The 17,162-nt window shown below is 40.0% G+C and overlaps 1 pseudogene; it reads left to right on the plus strand.

The window, feature by feature from the left end:
• The window catches only part of LOC118631162, a 31,977-nt pseudogene extending 15,807 nt beyond the window's left edge, over nucleotides 1-16,170 (plus strand).
• The last annotated feature ends 992 nt before the right edge of the window (nucleotides 16,171-17,162 follow it).

The following is a 17,162-nucleotide window of genomic DNA, read 5'->3' on the forward strand; positions in this document are numbered from 1 at the left end:
GAACGAAAATTTTTAAATGAAAAGATCAAAAAGCATAATTAATATTTCATAATCTTAATTAACTTTTTCACTGCACATTGATTTTTAATGTTATTTGGGGTGTAAGATGTCATTATTGCTTTCCTGGTCAAATCAGATAACCTGATCACAAACTTAAATGTTAAAAGGTTGTGTGAACACATCTTATTTGGCTTGAGAAATTAGTCATTAAGTTCCTCAATTAGTTCTGTGCTCATTCTGGAGAAATTACATTATATAAGTGAGTCAGACTGTAAACTTTTAGAATACGAAGCAAGTTATGAAGCATGTTGGGTTGGAGCCCACTGGTTAGAGATATACGAACTGCTGGATTTGTGGGGAAAGAGGAACCCTGCTCCCAGGGACATGGAATAAACAGTGGCCCAGTGCATTAACAAGCATTATAGGACCTAACAGATCACCTAGCACAGTAGGTTAGACGCTTGATCCTTGAAGCCAGCCAGAATGACCTCTTCAGACTCACATGCTGATCCAGTGGAAGTGACGTATGTACACCAAACAGGGTTAGAGGGAATAATTGCCCAGGACCATTCAACCTTTGATTTGACTCACTTTCCCTCTGGCCTCATCTTTCCATCCTGAACCACTTTACTCCAAGACTCTGAACAGTGGTTTAGCTAATCTCTAGCTGGCTCAGTCTTTGACCTCCTCAGGGTTGATTTGGGGGAGAAAAGAGAAGAAGGGATTCAGATAATTAACTCCGGGAAGAGACTAGAACTTCAGGTTCTACACATGTTGCAGAGTGTGCTAGCATCAAAAAGGCAAAATGAGGGCCAGTCTGGGCTTGGAGAGGTAGCCAAGAGCAAGAGACCCAGTATCAATTTACTGGTAGGGATTTTGTATAAATTAGGATATGCTAGATTGTGCTGTAATAACACACAGCTCGAAATCAGTGTTTCAACAAAATGAAAGTTTACTTCTTATACAAAGTATCCAGTGAGGTATAGTGTAATGATCTGCTCCACACAGTCACTCAGGGATTCAAACTATCCAAGGCACTGCTATTTTAGTATCTGCACCATCTGAGTCATGTAGATGTTATACTGCACAGCAGGAGAAATGAAACTGGAGAATCTGACATGGGCTTTTCACTGCCTCAGTACAAAGGTGATATATGTAATTTCTGGTCACATTTTATTGACTAGAACTAGTTGGTTCTGTAAGTTTAAGGGGGCCAAGAAATGTAGAAGAGCTAGTGCAATATTTGGTGAGAATTCTGTCTCTATCACAAGAACCATGGGCAAGAATTCCATCAGGAATGGGACAGGGGTGCTGCTGCTAATTTCAGGCCAGAAGTTTGGAGAAGTAAGTACAAGGGAACCCATTAAAAAGAGAGGTACTGTAGAAGAAGGTAAGAGGAGAACCTGATCTGGCAGGGAGGAGTTCCCTGGAGCCTTTGGCTAGCTGAATACTCATTCTGATCACTAGGATGGTCTGGGGCAGGGCTGATAAGCAGCATCTGAAAGTCACTTTCAAAGATAATTGTTCCACATTATTATGAAGGGAGTTTAATAAGTAACTCCTGAAGGCATAGAGAATGCATGTGTCTTTAAAAATCATATGCATTCTTTTTTTTTTTATCCTTACCCGAGAACACCCTTCCATTTTTTGTTCAGATAGAGGGGGAGGGAGAGAGAGGAAGAGACAGAGAGAGAAACATCAACGTGAAAGGGACACATCGAGTGGTTGCCATCCACAGGACCCAACCAGGGCCGGGGACAAACTGCAACCGAGGCACGCACCCTTAGCGGGAACCGAACCCAGGTCTCTCTGGACTGCAGGTCGATGCTCTAACCGCTGAGCCAAACTGGCCAGGGCCCATATACATTTTTATGTAATATTTTCAACTAGTCCAGTATCATCTCAGGAGGAGATGTGCCATCTTCTGGGTTTCATTTGGTTGGGAGAGTTACCTACCCATTGGAGTCACATACTTCAAGTATAAAATCTCTACACATTGTTGCTACCATTGATTACATTAAGTACTTTACAAGCATGACCTCACATAATCTTATTTATAACACTAAAGATTATTACTATTAGCTACCCCTCTTTACAGATGAAACTTTGAACTTTCAGAGATGTTAAAGTCATATAGCTAGTAAGTGACAGAGCTGGATTTGAAATGTAGGTCTAAATCCAGTGTCTTATGTCTGATTGCTAGAATTAAATAGAATATAACATGTCTGGCATTTCCTAGGAGCTCAATAATGTTGATTTTCTTGCTCTTCTTTTCTTTTTCTTCCTCCCTCTCATCCCCGGGACTCCAGCCAAATAATTCTTCATCTGTTGGGGATTCCTGTAGGGATTTCTCTTTTGAGAAGAGCCAGAAAACCACACAAAGATTTTTCAAACTGAGCAGGTGGTGGGAGAGAGAGCTGGTGGTATGGAGAACTGCACACACACTCTTTTTTTAAAAAATTCGGTAAGAACTTTATTATTTCATTTTATTTCTATTGAATTTATTGGGGTGACATTGGTTAGTAAAATTATATAGGTTCCAGGTGTACAATTCTATAAGACATCGTGCACACATACTCTTGCCAGTCCTGGTGCTGCCCCTCTGCCACTGTGGGGCGGGCGAGGCCTGTTACAGAGGAGACCGGAGCCCTGGCCGGTTGGAGCGTCGGCCTGTGGACCAGAGAGTCCTGGGTTCAGTTCCTGTGAGGGGCACATACCAATAAAAAAAAAAAAGGAGACCAGAAAGAGGCCTGTGCTTATTTATCTCCTCAGAAATAAGAATAAGAGGAGTAACCTTCACCCCTTTCTTCTTCCCTTTTGTAATATTTCTGGCTCCAGTACTGTTGCGGTGGTTTGTTCACACTTGGAGAAAGCGATTACCTTGGCAATATAAACATTTCTTCTATTCAAGCTGGGAAAGCTCTACCAATTCCCAGCCCTTCTAAAAAACAAAGTCATTTTAACCCCCATTCTTAAAAATATGTGGCTTCACCAACCGGATTCTGGTTTCCTCCTCTCCTGAGGGCCAGGTATCCTCGGGCAAGGGGTGGAAGGTGGGAGGATGTGGTTCTGTATTTTGAAAACAAGACTCTGTTATTATTATTATGTTTTCATTTAGAGGAAAATGGGCAATGCCTCTTTATGGCACCCGGCATGAAGCCTGGGCTATATTTCTTTTCGTTCATTCTATAAAAACTGGATGACTGCCAGGGAAAAGTACTGTGGGGCACATTCTTAGTATCTACTATATTGAATTACTCTGAAAACTCCAGGCTGCCACTTGGTGTGAGTTTTAGGTTCTTAAAGGGTATTTGGAGTCTTCATGCATGGGAAGCTTGATACATTGTCTTCTTCATCTAGTTTCCACTCTAAAAATTTCTGGCAGACTCCCAGAATGATTTAGAAACTCTGTAATTAAATGCTAATACATGTCTGCATCAGCTAAATGGGCTGCTAATATGCTTATTGCTCATCATGTGATGGGTGATAGGCTATTTTCTTAGTAATTTTAAGAATTGAGATTATTCATTGCTATTAGTCCAGGAAGGCTGAAGTCCTTTTAGTTAAAAGTTTAATTTCTGCTCCCCTGATGTTGCTCAGGTGATGGAGGCATAACCCTAAGCAGTGCCTGTCTGAGGGTAGGAGACCAACCAACTGGTTAGTTTTTATTTTTATTTTTTAAAAAATATCTGATGATTTTATTATTACTTTTAATTAATTAATTAATTTATTTTTGTTACAGATGTTTCTCCTTTATCCCCATTGACACCCTCCTCCCCCTCCCTCCCCACCCTGTCCCCAGCTTTGTTGTCCATGTCCATTGGTCATGCATTCATGCATATAAGTTCTGTGGTTTATCTCTCCCCAATACCCCTTCTGGGGATTGTCAGTCTTTACCCTACTGCCACGTCTCTGGGACTACCCTGTTCTTCAGATTGTTATGTTCATTATATTCCACAAATAAGTGAGATCATATGATACTTGTCTTTCTCTGTTTGGTTTGTTTCACTAAGGATAGTACTTTCCAGGTCCCTCCATGACCTCTCAAAGAATAAGAGATCTTTCTTTCTTATAGCTGCATAGTACTTCATTGTGTATATATGTACCACAGCATTTTGATCAATTCGTCTACTGATGGACACTTGGGCTGTTTCCAGATCTTAGCTATTGTAAATAGTGCTGCTATGAACATGGGAGTACATATATTTTTTCTGATTGGTGTTTCAGGCTTCTTAGGGTATATTCCTAGAAGTGGGATTACTGGGTCAAATGGAAGTTCAATTTTTAATTTTTTGAGGTAACACCATATTGTTTTCCATAGTGGCTGCACTAGTCTGTATTCCCACCAGCAGTGTAGAGTCCCCTTTTCTCCACACCCTCGCCAACACTTCTTGTTTGATGATGGCGACCATTCTGACAGGTGTGAGGTGATACCTCGTTGTTTTAATTTGCATCTCTCTGATGATTAGTGATGTTGAGCATTTCTTCATATGTTTCTTAGCCATTTGTATGTCCTGTTTGGAGAGGTGTCTGTTTAGTTCCTCTGCTCATTTTTCAATTGGGTTCTTTGTCTTTCTTTTGTTGAGCTGTATGAGCACTCTATATATTTTGGAAATTAACCCCTTATCTGATGTATCATTGGCAATGATGCTCTCCCATGCAGTGGGTTGCCTTTCCATTTTAGTGGTTGTTTCTTTCGCTGTGCAGAAGCTTTTGAGTTTAATGTAGTCCCATGTGTACATTTTTCTCCTTTTTTTTCTGCTGTCTTTGTTTTTGTTCCTCTATTTCTTTTTTCAATATCCTGTAGTTTTCTGTGAATAGGTCCTTTATTTCTATGGTTAAGTTTATTCCTAGGTATCTTAATTTTTTTTTGCTGTGATGGTAAATGGGATTTTTTTTTTTTTTTTTTTAGGTTCTCTTTCTGTGAGTTCATCATTGGTGTTTAAAAATGCCATTGAGCCCTGGCCAGTTTGGCTCAGCGGTTAGAGCGTCGGCCTGCGGTCCGGAGAGACCTGGGTTCGGTTCCCGCTAAGGGCACGTACTTCGGTTGCAGTTTGTCCCCGGCCCTGGTTGGTCGTGCGGGTGGCAGCCACTCGATGTGTCCCTTCACGTCGATGTTTCTCTCTCTCTCTCCCTTCCTCTCTCTCCCTCCCAGTCTATCTGTACAAAAAATGGAAAAATACCCTCGGGTGAGGATAAAAAAAAAAAAAAAAATGCCATTGATTTCTTGACATTAATTTTGTATCCCACTACTTTGCCAAATTCATTTATTAAGTCTAGTAGATTTTTGATGGAGTCTTTAGGGTTTTCTACGTATAATATCATGTCATCTGCAAATAATGACAGTTTCACTTCCTCCTTTCCAATTTGGATCTCTTTTATTTTTTCTTCCTGTCTGATTGCTGTGGCTAAGACTTCCAGTACTATGTTAAATAAGAGTGGCGAAAGTGGGCATCCTTGTCTTGTTCCTGTTCTTAAGGGAACTGCTTTTAGTTTTTGCCCATTGAGTATGATGTTGGCTGTAGATCTTTCATATATGGCCTTTATTATGTCGAGATATGATCCCTCTATTCCCAAATTGCTGAGCGTTTTTATCAGAAATGGGTGCTGGATTTTGTCGAATGCTTTTTCAGTGTCTGGTGATACAATCACATAATTTTTATCTTTCATTTTGTTTATGTGGTGTATCATATTTATTGATTTGTAAATATTGTACCAGCCTTGCATCCCTGGGATGAATCCCACTTGGTCACGGTGAATAATTTTTTTTGATGTATTGCTGGATTTGATTTGCTAGTATTTTGTTCAGGATTTTGGCATCTATGTTCATCAGGGATATTGGCATATAGTTTTCTTTCTTTGTAGTGTCTTTTTCTGGTTTTGGAATTAGAATTATGCTGGCCTCATAAAATGAGTTTGGAAGGCTTCCTTCTTCTTGAGGTTTTTGAAATAGTTTGAGGAGAATTGGTGTTAGTTCTTTGAATGTTTGGTAAAATTCCTCCCTGAAGCCGTCCGAGCCTGGGCTTTTGTTTGCTGGAAGAGTCTTGATTACATCTTCGATTACTTGGTCTGTTCAAGTTTTCTATCTCTTTCCAGTTCAGTTTTGGGAGACTATGTGTTTCTAGAAATGTGTCCATTTCACTTAGATTGTTGAATTGTTGCCGTATAATTGTTCATAATATTTGTTAACAATCCTTTGTATTTCTATGGTGTCAGTTATTATTTCTCCTCTTTCATTTCTGATTTTGTGTATTTGGGTTCTCTCTGTTTCTTGGTGAGTTGAGCTAAGGGTCCATCCATATTGCTTATCTTTTCAAAGAACCAGCTCTTTGTTTCATTGAGCCTTTGAATTGTTTTTTGGTCTCCATGTCATTTATTTCTGCTCTGATCTTTACCATTTCCTTCCTTCTATGTGCTCTGGGGTTTTCTTTTGTTTGCTTTCTAGTTCTTTAAGTTGTGAGGTTAGATAGTCTATTAGACCATTTTCTTGTTTCTTTTTTAATCCTCACCCGAGGACATTTTTCCATTTTTTGTTCAGACAGAGTGGGAGGGAGGGAGAGGAAGAGAGAGAGAGAGAGAAACATCGATGTGAAAGGGACACATCGAGTGGCTGCCACCACGACCAACCAGGGCTGGGGACAAACTGCAACCAAGGTACATGCCCTTAGCAGGAACCGAACCCAGGTCTCTCTGGACTGCAGGCCAATACTCTAATTGGTGAGCCAACCGGCCAGGGCCATTTTTTTGTTTCTTGAGGTAGGCCTGTAGTGCTATGAACTTCCCTCTCAGAACGGCTTTTGCTGCATCCCATAGATTTTGTGTTGTTGTGTGTTCATTTTTAATTTTTTCCTTGATCTCCGTGGTTACCATTCATTGTTAAATAACATGCTATTTAGCTTCCATATTTTCAAATGTCTTTGCATGTTCTTGTTGCAATTGATTACTAGTTGCATGCCTTTGTGATCTGAGAAGATGCTTGATATGATTTCAATCTTCTTGAACTTGTAGAGACTTAGTTTGTGCCCTAACATGTGGTCTATCTTTGAGAATGTCCCATGTGCACTTGAGAAGAATGTGAATTCTGCAGTTTTGGGGTATAATTTTCTGTAGATATCTATTAAATCCACTTGATCTAGTGCTTCAATTAGAGTCTGTGTTTCCTTGTTAATTTTATGTCTAGATGATCTATCCAGTGATGTCAGTGGGGTGTTGAAGTCCCCTGCTATGATTGTATTGCTGTTGATTTCTCCTTTGAAGTCCTCCAGAAGATTTTTAGGTGCTCCTATATTGGGTGCATAGATGTTTACCAAGGTTATATCTTCCTGTTGATAGATCCTTTCCATATTATGTAGTGGCCTTCTTTGTCTCTAGTTATGGTCTTCATTTTGAAATCTATTTTATCAGATGAGTATTGCTACCCCAGCTGTTTTTTCCTTTCTGTTTGCTTGAAAGATTTTTTTCCATCCCTTCACTTTCAACCTATGTGAGTCTTTTATTGTGAGATGGGTCTCTTGTAAATAACATATATGTGAATCATGCTTTTTTATCCAGTCAGCTATTCTGTGTCATTTTATTGGAGCACTCAAACCATTTATATTTAAGGTAATTATTGCTATGTACTTATTTGTTGCCATTTTTGTTTAGTGTGGTTATATTTTTCTTCCTATTTCTTGTACTAATTACAGCAGTCCTTTTAGCATATCTTACAGTGCTGGTTTGGTGCTAATATATTTCCTTAGCCCCCTTTTTTTTTTGTCTGGGAAGCTCTTTATTTGACCTTCTATTATGAATGATAGCCTTGCTGGGTAGAGTAGTCTTGGATTCAGATCCTTGTTTTTCATGACCTTGATTACTTCATGCCATTCCCTTCTGGCCTGTAGTGTTTCTGTTGAGAAGTCAGCTGACAGCCATATGGGGGTTCCTTTGTAGGTAACCTGTTGCTTATCTCGTGCTGCCTTTAAGATTCTCTGTCTTTAATATTTGGCATTTTAATTATTATTTGTCTTGGTGTGGGCCTGTTTGGGGTCTTCTTACTTGGGGCTCTCTTTGTTTTTTGAACTTGAATGCCTTCTTCCTTCACCAAGTTAGGAAAGTTTTCTTTCACTATTTCTTCAAATATATTCTCTAACCCTTGCCCATATTCTTCCTCTTTGGGGACTCCTATGATGCAAATGTTATTACATTTCCAGTTGTCCCACAGTTCTCTTAAGCTGTCTTCCTGCTTTTTAATTGTTTTTTCCTTTTGGTTTTCTGATTTGTTGATTTTATCTACCCTGTCTTCTAATTCACTGATCTGGTCCTCAGCTTTCTCTACTCTGCTGGTTAGTCCTTCCAATGTGTTGTTTATTTCTGCTATGTCATTCTTCATTTCCATTTGGTTGGTTTTCAATGTTTCTATATCTTTACTCATGGTGCTGATGTCCTTACATATGCTGTTGAACTTCCTCAAAATCATGGCTCTGAACTCTACCTCTGATAATGTGCTTAACTGCATTTCACTTATTTCATCTTTGATAGACTTCTCTTGTTCTTTAATTTGGGATTTTTTTCCCCCCCACCATTTTGGCTATCTCAGTGGGTTTTGGAGCCTGCCAAATTTCCTTGTGGGTGTTGGTGTTCTGCTGTTTCTGGCTCCCTCTACTGGGTTTGGATGAGCCTGGGTGCACTCACATTAAACACCACTGTCAAGTCTTACTTTCCTTGGTAAATTTGCAAGCCCAAGAAAGGTTCAGTTATCCTCTAGCTTTTTGCCTGGTGGTTAGTAGTCTCAGTTACCCAGGGCCTGGAATGTAGCCTTGGTGTTCTGAGTAAGAGGATTTCCAGAGGGTAGGATAGATGCTGGTTGTTAATGACCCTCAATTTGCATTTCTTTGCCTCACCTGGAAAAAGTTGAATCTCTGAGGGAGGGGCTGCTGCTTTTCCCCACAGCTCTGGGAAGGAGCACACTGGCCACTGTCCTCTGTGGCTGCAACTCAGCAAAAACTCTGAATGCCCTCCAAATCCCGGGTGTCCCCACACAGTTCCAGTCCAATCTGCCCTCCCTCTGCCGGAGCCCCAGGTGACTGGCTGTGGCTGTTTTAGCCTCTGTCCCCGCTCTGTGCTGTGGAGCTGCTTGGGAGTGTAACCCTGAGGGCACTGCTCACAGCTCAGACTGCTGCTGTTGTTGGGCTCCCAGCCCGCCACCCTCTTGCACTTCCGCAGATCCTACTGGTGTCCCTGGTTACATGGTCCTGTTCTGCTGCTTTTCTGTTGCTTTTTTCTGAGGATTTGTCTTTATTTTAGTTGTAATTCCCGTTTGGTCTTGGGAGATCGTCTGTGTAGCTTCCATTCACTCCGCAGCCATTTTACCATCCTCAACTGGTTAGTTTTTAGAGTTTTGGCCTCAAAGGCAGTTTTGGAGCCTCAAAGGCAGTTTCTGTTGCTGGGAATTTCTATTGGTGGTGAGAGCATCTTGAATCAGGACAGTAGGACTTGGACTATGGGATGCCGAGTCACTGAAGCTAGGACATGTTGCATCATCCAGGCTGTTCAAGGGCTTAGAAAATCATTCGCCTCCATTTGCTTTACATATGATGAAGCAGGGCAGTCTAGAGAGTATGCAACTCTTTGGGGCATATGCAACTATCCTGAATAACTAATCTGATAAATCAACCCCAAGACCACAAGGAAGCTTGTCATGAGAAAATAGAGGAAGAATAATTGAACTCTGTAGGAATTGGTTAGCCTATCACATCTCCTTTTCACTTTAAAGAAAAAAAAAATCTTCCCCCCCTTTCTCTGAACACTTCTGCTCCTATTGTCAAAACCATTTGCCTGGCAGGAACACTTGTCACATCATGTTTCTATCATGAGTGAAATTATCATGTGTAAAAGTCCAATACCTCCAATATATGGGGAGTTCCTCAAGGCAAAGGCATGAGCTTCTCCACTCCTTTGTGTCCTTGAGTCTTCCAGATGTGAACTTCCTGATGATGCATAATGAACCATTGATTGTGGTGAATTATGCATTATTGAATTGAATTGTTATTCTGATCATTATTCTGATTCATTATTCATACTTGATAAAAATTCAGTTGTTAAAAGTACACATGATGCTGTCTTCCCCGTGTATTTGTATAGAGTCAATACAAGGTTATCTTGACTCAAGACCCAAAGCCTTTGTGCATGGAACTTTCTTTATAGAAGGTTAATACTCAGAATAAAGTGTATTCAATTGTGAGTATTTACAGAGCTTCTGTCATGTGAAAAGTTATAGGCTTTTAAAAAGAAATAAAATAGTATCTAAGCACTCAATGAGTTTCTAGTGTCATATATGAACGGTGAATAGATTTCAACTTAAATGTCTACCTTTCTTTATTGATGGTGGCATCCTGGATTGCTGATGAACGTTATGAGGTTTGGCCTAGACGCAGTAGGAAAGAATGTTGTAATCAGTTGGAATGTCTACCATTCATTTAGGAATGGAGATGGTAGCAGGGATGCCATAGATTCACAACCCCCAATTTGCAGAAAAAAATTCCAAGTCTAGATAGTAAAAGAAGCTTCTAGTTAGTGAATCCAGTTAGCCAATGCCTTAATCCAATGTATAAATTGTATGAAATAACTGCGTGTCACTCTGTGTGTGCTGCTGCAACAAATACAGCAGTCTGGGCGGCTTACCCAGCAGAAATTCATCTCTTACACGGGAGGCTGGGAGCCCAGGATCAAGGTTCTGGTCAGCTCAGATCTTGTGAAATCTCTCTCTCTGGCTTGCAGACAACTGCTTTTTGTATGCATCTGACCTCTTTTTTTTTTTTTTTTTTTCCGTGTCCTTGAGGAGAGAGGAGAGTGATAAGGCCCAATGGAATTAGGGACCCAACCTTAAACCTCTTTTAACCCTAATTACTTTCTTGGAGGCCTCATCTCCATATTGGGTGTTGGGGCTTCAGAGTATAAATTTTGGGAGGATGCATTCAGTCTCTACATAGCAATATGTGGTGTAAAATATAGGTTTATGTCTTCTACTTGGAGAAGGGCATATCATAGGAGTTATAGATCTAGACAGGTTTATCATTTTAAAAAAAGCAAAATATCAAAATCAATTTTTTTTATTGTTGTTGTTAATCCTTACCTGAGGATATTTTTCCATTGATTTTTTTTTTTTTTTTTTTTTAGAGAGAGTAGAAGGGAGGGAGGGATGAAGAGAGAGGGAGAGGGAGAGAGAGAGGTCAATGTGAGAGAGGCACATCAATTGGTTGCTTCCTGTACAACCCCAACAGTAGTCAGGAATTGAGCCTGCAACCCAGGTACACGCCCTTGACCAGGAATTGAACCCACGACCCTTTGGTTGGAGGGCCGATGCTCTAACTGCTAGGCCAAACTGGCCAGGATTCAAAATCAATTTCTTAATTAATGGTTTTTACATTAGCTGCACTTACTAGTTTTAAATACATTTGATCTTATAGGTTGTTCATTGTAACTCAAGTAATCTACATAATTCAGTTTTAAAAACTATATCAAAGAAGTGAATATAGTTCAAAGTAATAGGTGGTAGATTGGTTTGCAAATGCACATTTAACAAAAAAAAATGTACTTTTCTATATCCTAGTGACACCTTAAAATAATAACTAATCATCAAAAAATACTATTTTCCAAATATGTTAACTGCAAACATTTTGCCTTGGAATATGCCTCTATTCCTCTACTGACCAACAGGCATTATTTTTGTATTAGTGCGTGCTTAATAGACTGAAAATATCACATTTGATTTTATGGCTATATCCATTACACTGAAATTTTTAAAAATGTAATTTCTTAAGGTAACAGAGCCTATCAATGAAATTTAAATCTGATCCAGGCTTGTTTTTGTTATGTGTGAGGTTTTTTATTTTCCCCTAAGAAGATTCAGTTACTGAGGTCATAAGATACCAAAACTAGCTATTACCCCTAGAAAAATAGAAAGTATATCAGGGTTTTGATTTAGACCCCATACAGCTCTTGCTCATCTCTCTACCCTTCCAGGGATTTATATTTCAAAATAAAAAAATTAAATAATATTTGTTCTTTATTATTAAAATAAAAGCTAACCTGGGTTTTACTCTAACTCTTAGCTTCAAATGGATCACTATGCCTTGTCATTTTCCATTTATCCTGACATGACTGAACTGTATAACACCCATGTTGATGATATAATGGATTCCCTTCATTTTCATCGCAAATAGAACCCTCATAAAATGTTCAATGAACTCTTGGTTAAGGTCTAGAAAATGATAGGGGAAATTTTGTTTATCCACATTCTTATCTTAAAATAACTTTCTCTTTAATTATGATTATGGGAATGATACAGTCACTCAAGGTGATACCGTGAAGTATAACTCAGTAATGGTTGAAATGTACATGTGAAAATATCAGAGTTTGGCAAATAGGGAAGCATATCACTTTAAGAATTTAGCATGGAAATAATCTTTTCATGCCTTTGAGACATAATATAGTATAAGAGCTGAAATTATAATCTAATATATTTACTGATGTTTGTTACTATAGTATTTTTCCAGTTAAAATACATATTCATTATAGAGCAGGAAAAAATATGAAAAATACATAATTCTACTACTCAATAAATATTAACTGAACTTATATATTAATACAGAGATAACTACTATTAACATTTTAATGTACACCCTTCCTGTTTTCAAAATTGAAATTACGAACATATTTTAGAATTCTATACTTGCTTGATAATGTATCATAAACATTTTCTTATATCATTACACATTAATTAAATATAATTCTATCATATAGATATATCATAATTGCTAAATTATTTGCAATATTTTGTTATTTCAAGTATTATTGCCTCAAAAATTGTATTATATAAATATGGTTATACATAAGTTATTTTTTGTTATGATAAATTTCTAAAAGTGAACGTCTTAGGTTAAAGGCTATGAATATTTTTATGGATCTCAATAAATATTGCTTTTCAGAAAGATACACCATTTTACATTCCTATCAGTAATTTCAAAGGGCCCCTTTCTCCATACCTGTGGCAATACTTAGTGCTACCATTTTTTTTATGCTTGTCATATTGTTATCCACTTATAGACTTAACTCTGGGCTTAGATCGCAACACAGAAGTATAGAAGGAAGCCTGTCAGTCTATCTTATTGTTCTAAAGACTAATTTCAGATAGAAACCTTTTTATTAACAAACGTTTTCTGAGTGCCTCTTTAAAAAAGGAAAAAATTTAAAATGTAAAATTCAATATTTGGCAAGTTAGTAATATTCCTCAGTTGATGGCACATTAACCCAGTTCACACCAGGATGCTCTATCGCTTTATGTATTTATTCCCTCTCCCTTCAGCCTGACTCTCACTCCCCTCTTCTCCATCAGCAGCCATTCCAGCATGTGTTTAACATATACTGGGTATGCGTGCTTCCTTGAAGAATATATAGTGTTTTGTGGTTTTGAGTTTGTGTTTTTAATTTACACAAATTTTATTCACAAATCTTGCATTATCTTATATTTTCTACTCCTCAACACTATTTACTCCATTAATTTTTAAAATTTATCTTTATTATTAAAAGATTACAGATTTCCTCCCTCCCCCCACTGAGACTCTCCTCCCCCCTCCTGCCCCCCTGCCTTCACCACACTTTGGTTTATGTATTTCCGACCCCTATTCCCCCTTCCTCTGAGGTTTGTTGGTCTGTTCTCTACTTCCATTTCTGCAGATCTATTTTGTTATGCAGTTTAATTTGTTCGTGAGATTCTACATATAAGTGAAATCATGTGGTACTTGTCTTTCTCTGGCTTATTTCACTCAGCATAATACTCTACAGGTTCCTCCATGTCGTTTCAAGGGTAAGAGATCTTTCTTTCTTACAGCTGCATAGTACTCCATTGAGTATATGTACCACTGCTTTTTTATCCATTCGTCTACTGATGGACACTTGGGCTGTTTCCAGATCTTAGTTATTGTAAGTAGCACTGCTATGAACATAGGAGTGCATATATTTTTTCTGATCGATATTTCAGGCTTCTTAGGGTATATTCCCAGCAGTGGGATCACTGGGTCAAATGGCAGTTCAATTTTTAACTTTTTGAGGTAACACCATAGTGTTTTCCATAGTGGCTGCACCAGTCTGCATTCTCACCAGCAGTGTACTAGAGTCCCCTTTCCTCCACACCCTCACCAGCGCTTGTTTGACGATGTGTTGATGGCAGCCATTCTGGCAGGTGTGAGGTGATACCTCAGAGTCCTTTAAATTTGCATCTCTCTGACGGTTAGTGATGATGAGCATTTTATTTAAAAATTAAATTCCATACTTGTTGTTGTGAGCATGTTTAAATTTTTGCTTCTAATTGCTGCAAAAAATTCCATGATGTACACCTGAGGTCCAAACAAGGAGGAAAATGTGCTCAATTCATGAGATGGTCAAATGAACATTCATGTATTGTTACTTTTTTTATTAAAGGAGATCTGATTAATTATGTGGTTACATATGTCTACAATGTATCTATAACGTTTTGAGAGGGTTGCAAGGACTTTTAGGAAAGCTTAAATTAGTAGCAACAGTTTAGAGCATCAGTAATCTGAGAGAAGTAAGACTGTCTTTCCACCTGCACATACGTCCAGGGGCATGTGGCCACGCCACTGACTCTGGGTTGGGTCACACTGTGGTGTGCCTCTCCCATCCTGCCATGGGGTCCTGCAGCCAGGAATACAACACTACCTCAGGACTTGGATCTTGAGTTTCATTTACAATATCTGACATCTAGGAGCCACTCAAAACATATATGTTGAATGGATAAATAAAAAGGGATCAAAGATTAATCTTAGAGCAATAAGATAGGGAGACAAGATCCCTGTTGCCCGAGCAGTGAGGGATGCCCAAGGAAACCCCTTGCAGTTCTGTGTACAGCATTCACACGTCTTGTCTTTTCCTTCCTGAGTATGTAGAATATACACTTGCAAGGCGGAGCATCCGAGGTCATGCCGCAGCCTCCGACCCTTTTCCGAGGCGCACCAGGAGGACGCGGTCCTCTTTCCGCCCGGGGACCACATTGCCCCTGCCTCTGGTCCCAGGAAGCATCGGATGCTTGTAGCAGTTCCAGACCTTTGGGTGCTGGATCAGGTGACCAGTGTGTTTGCTCCTCATCCATCTACCGATCCCCAAAGCTGAAAGAATGTCTCCCTCTTGTCATTTTCTGAAGGAACAGAGGTAAGTAGCTCTAACAGGAGATGAAGTAAAGACAGTCAGCATGCAGCGGTTTATTGAGATTGATGGCGCCTTGGCCAGGGTGGCTCAGTTGTTTAGAGCGTCCTCCCCATAGCAAAGGCTGTGGGTTCCATCCCCCTGCAGGGCACATGTAAGAAGCAACCAATGAATGCATAAATGAGTGGAACAACACATTGATTTGTCTTTTTCTCTCTTTCCTACTTCATCTCTATCCCTCCCTCTTCCCCTCTCTCTCTCTAAAATCAATAAATTGATGGCAAAGTCCCAGTGGATATAAACTACCCTGCTGGTTTTATGGATGCCATCAATATTGACAAGATGGGAGAGAATTTTGTTCTGATCTACAACACCAACAGTCACTTTGCTGTTCATCATGTCCCACCTGAGGAGGCCAAGTGCAAGTTGTGCACAGTGAGGAAGATCTTTGTGGGCACAAAAGGAATCCCTCATCTGGTAACATGATACTGGCACCATCCACTACCATGTCCCAACCCCCCCTTCCCCACGAAATCAAGGTGAACAACACCATTCAGGTTGGTCTGGAGACAGGCAAAATGACTGATTTCATAAAGTTTGACACTGGTAACCTGTGTGTGGTGACTGGAGGTGCTAACCTGGGAAGAATTGGTGTGATCACCAACAGAGACACCCTGACTCTTTTTTTTTTTTCCCCATTTTTTGTTCAGATAGAGCGGAAGGGAGAGAGAGGAAGAGAGAGAGAGAAACATCGACGTGAAAGGCATACATTGAGTGGTTGCCACCCATACACCAAACCAAGGCCGGGGACAAACGGCAACTGAGGTACGTGCCCTTAGCGGGAACCGAACCCGGGTCTCTCTGGACCACAGGCCGACACTCTAACCGCTGAGCCAAACTGGCCAGGGCCACCCTGACTCTTTTGATGCAGTCCATGTGAAAGATGCCAATGGCTACAGCTTTGCCACCTGACACGGGGGGCATTGGAGAGTTTTGCATATCGGAGTGACATGATATGAGTTAGATTTAACCTACACTGAGAACAGACCAAGAGTATCAAAGGCAAGAGGCAGGGTGTGCAGTCAGGAGGCCACAGGCGAGTCCAGGCAGGCATGGTGGTGGCTAGAATTAGGGTGATAGCAGAAGCGTAGGAGGTAGTTAAATTCTGGGTACATTTTGAAGGCAGAGCCAATAGAATTACAGATCATTAGATGAGAGGTCTGAGGAAAAGTCAAGGATGACTTGTGGTTTTTGACCTGTGTAACTCAGAGGATGGAGTTGCTCTTAGTTGAGATGGGAAGACTGCAAGCAGAGCAGGTTTGGGGGCCTAGCAGGAGATCAGGTTTGGACGGGTTAGGTTTGAGATGCCTACTGGACATGCAGATGTTGATAAAGGAAGATTTCACCAGCGTGTGCTGGCAAGGGTACTGGACTGGTGAGACTGACAGAGGACGACACTCTTTACCTGGGGGACAGAGGTCCAGGTTCTCTAAGTGGAGACGCAGATACTAAGGGCATTTGGGAGCCTGTTCTACGATTTCTGTTGGGCAGGCCGGCCTGGAATTCGGTTTCCCAATTACTACGATTAAGCTGAGTTTCTACAAGACTAGCTGTTGATCTAGCAGCAAATACATTTCCACATGGCAGCTATCCATCTATCCATTGGCAGTCAAAATGTCAGAATGTCAGGCCCTTTGTGTGAAAAATCATCACCTAAACTCACCATTCTCAAAACTGCTGCCTCCTTGAATTCGGGATTCACTTCTTGGTTTTCAGATCTCAGGGGTGAACCCTGAAAATATATTTTAAGGCAACGCAATTTATGCTATTCTTCCAGCATAAAAAAAAAAAAAATGCATTTCCAATCAGAGTCATTGGTTTCTAAATCTGGTACTAGAGCAAGAACTATATTCCCCAGCTTTCGCTGGTTGCATTGTTTATATTTCTTAGCCAACAGCATCTAA

The sequence above is a fragment of the Molossus molossus genome, unplaced genomic scaffold (assembly GCF_014108415.1).
Source record: "Molossus molossus isolate mMolMol1 unplaced genomic scaffold, mMolMol1.p scaffold_m16_p_15, whole genome shotgun sequence".
In the NCBI taxonomy this organism is placed as follows: Eukaryota; Metazoa; Chordata; class Mammalia; order Chiroptera; family Molossidae; genus Molossus; species Molossus molossus.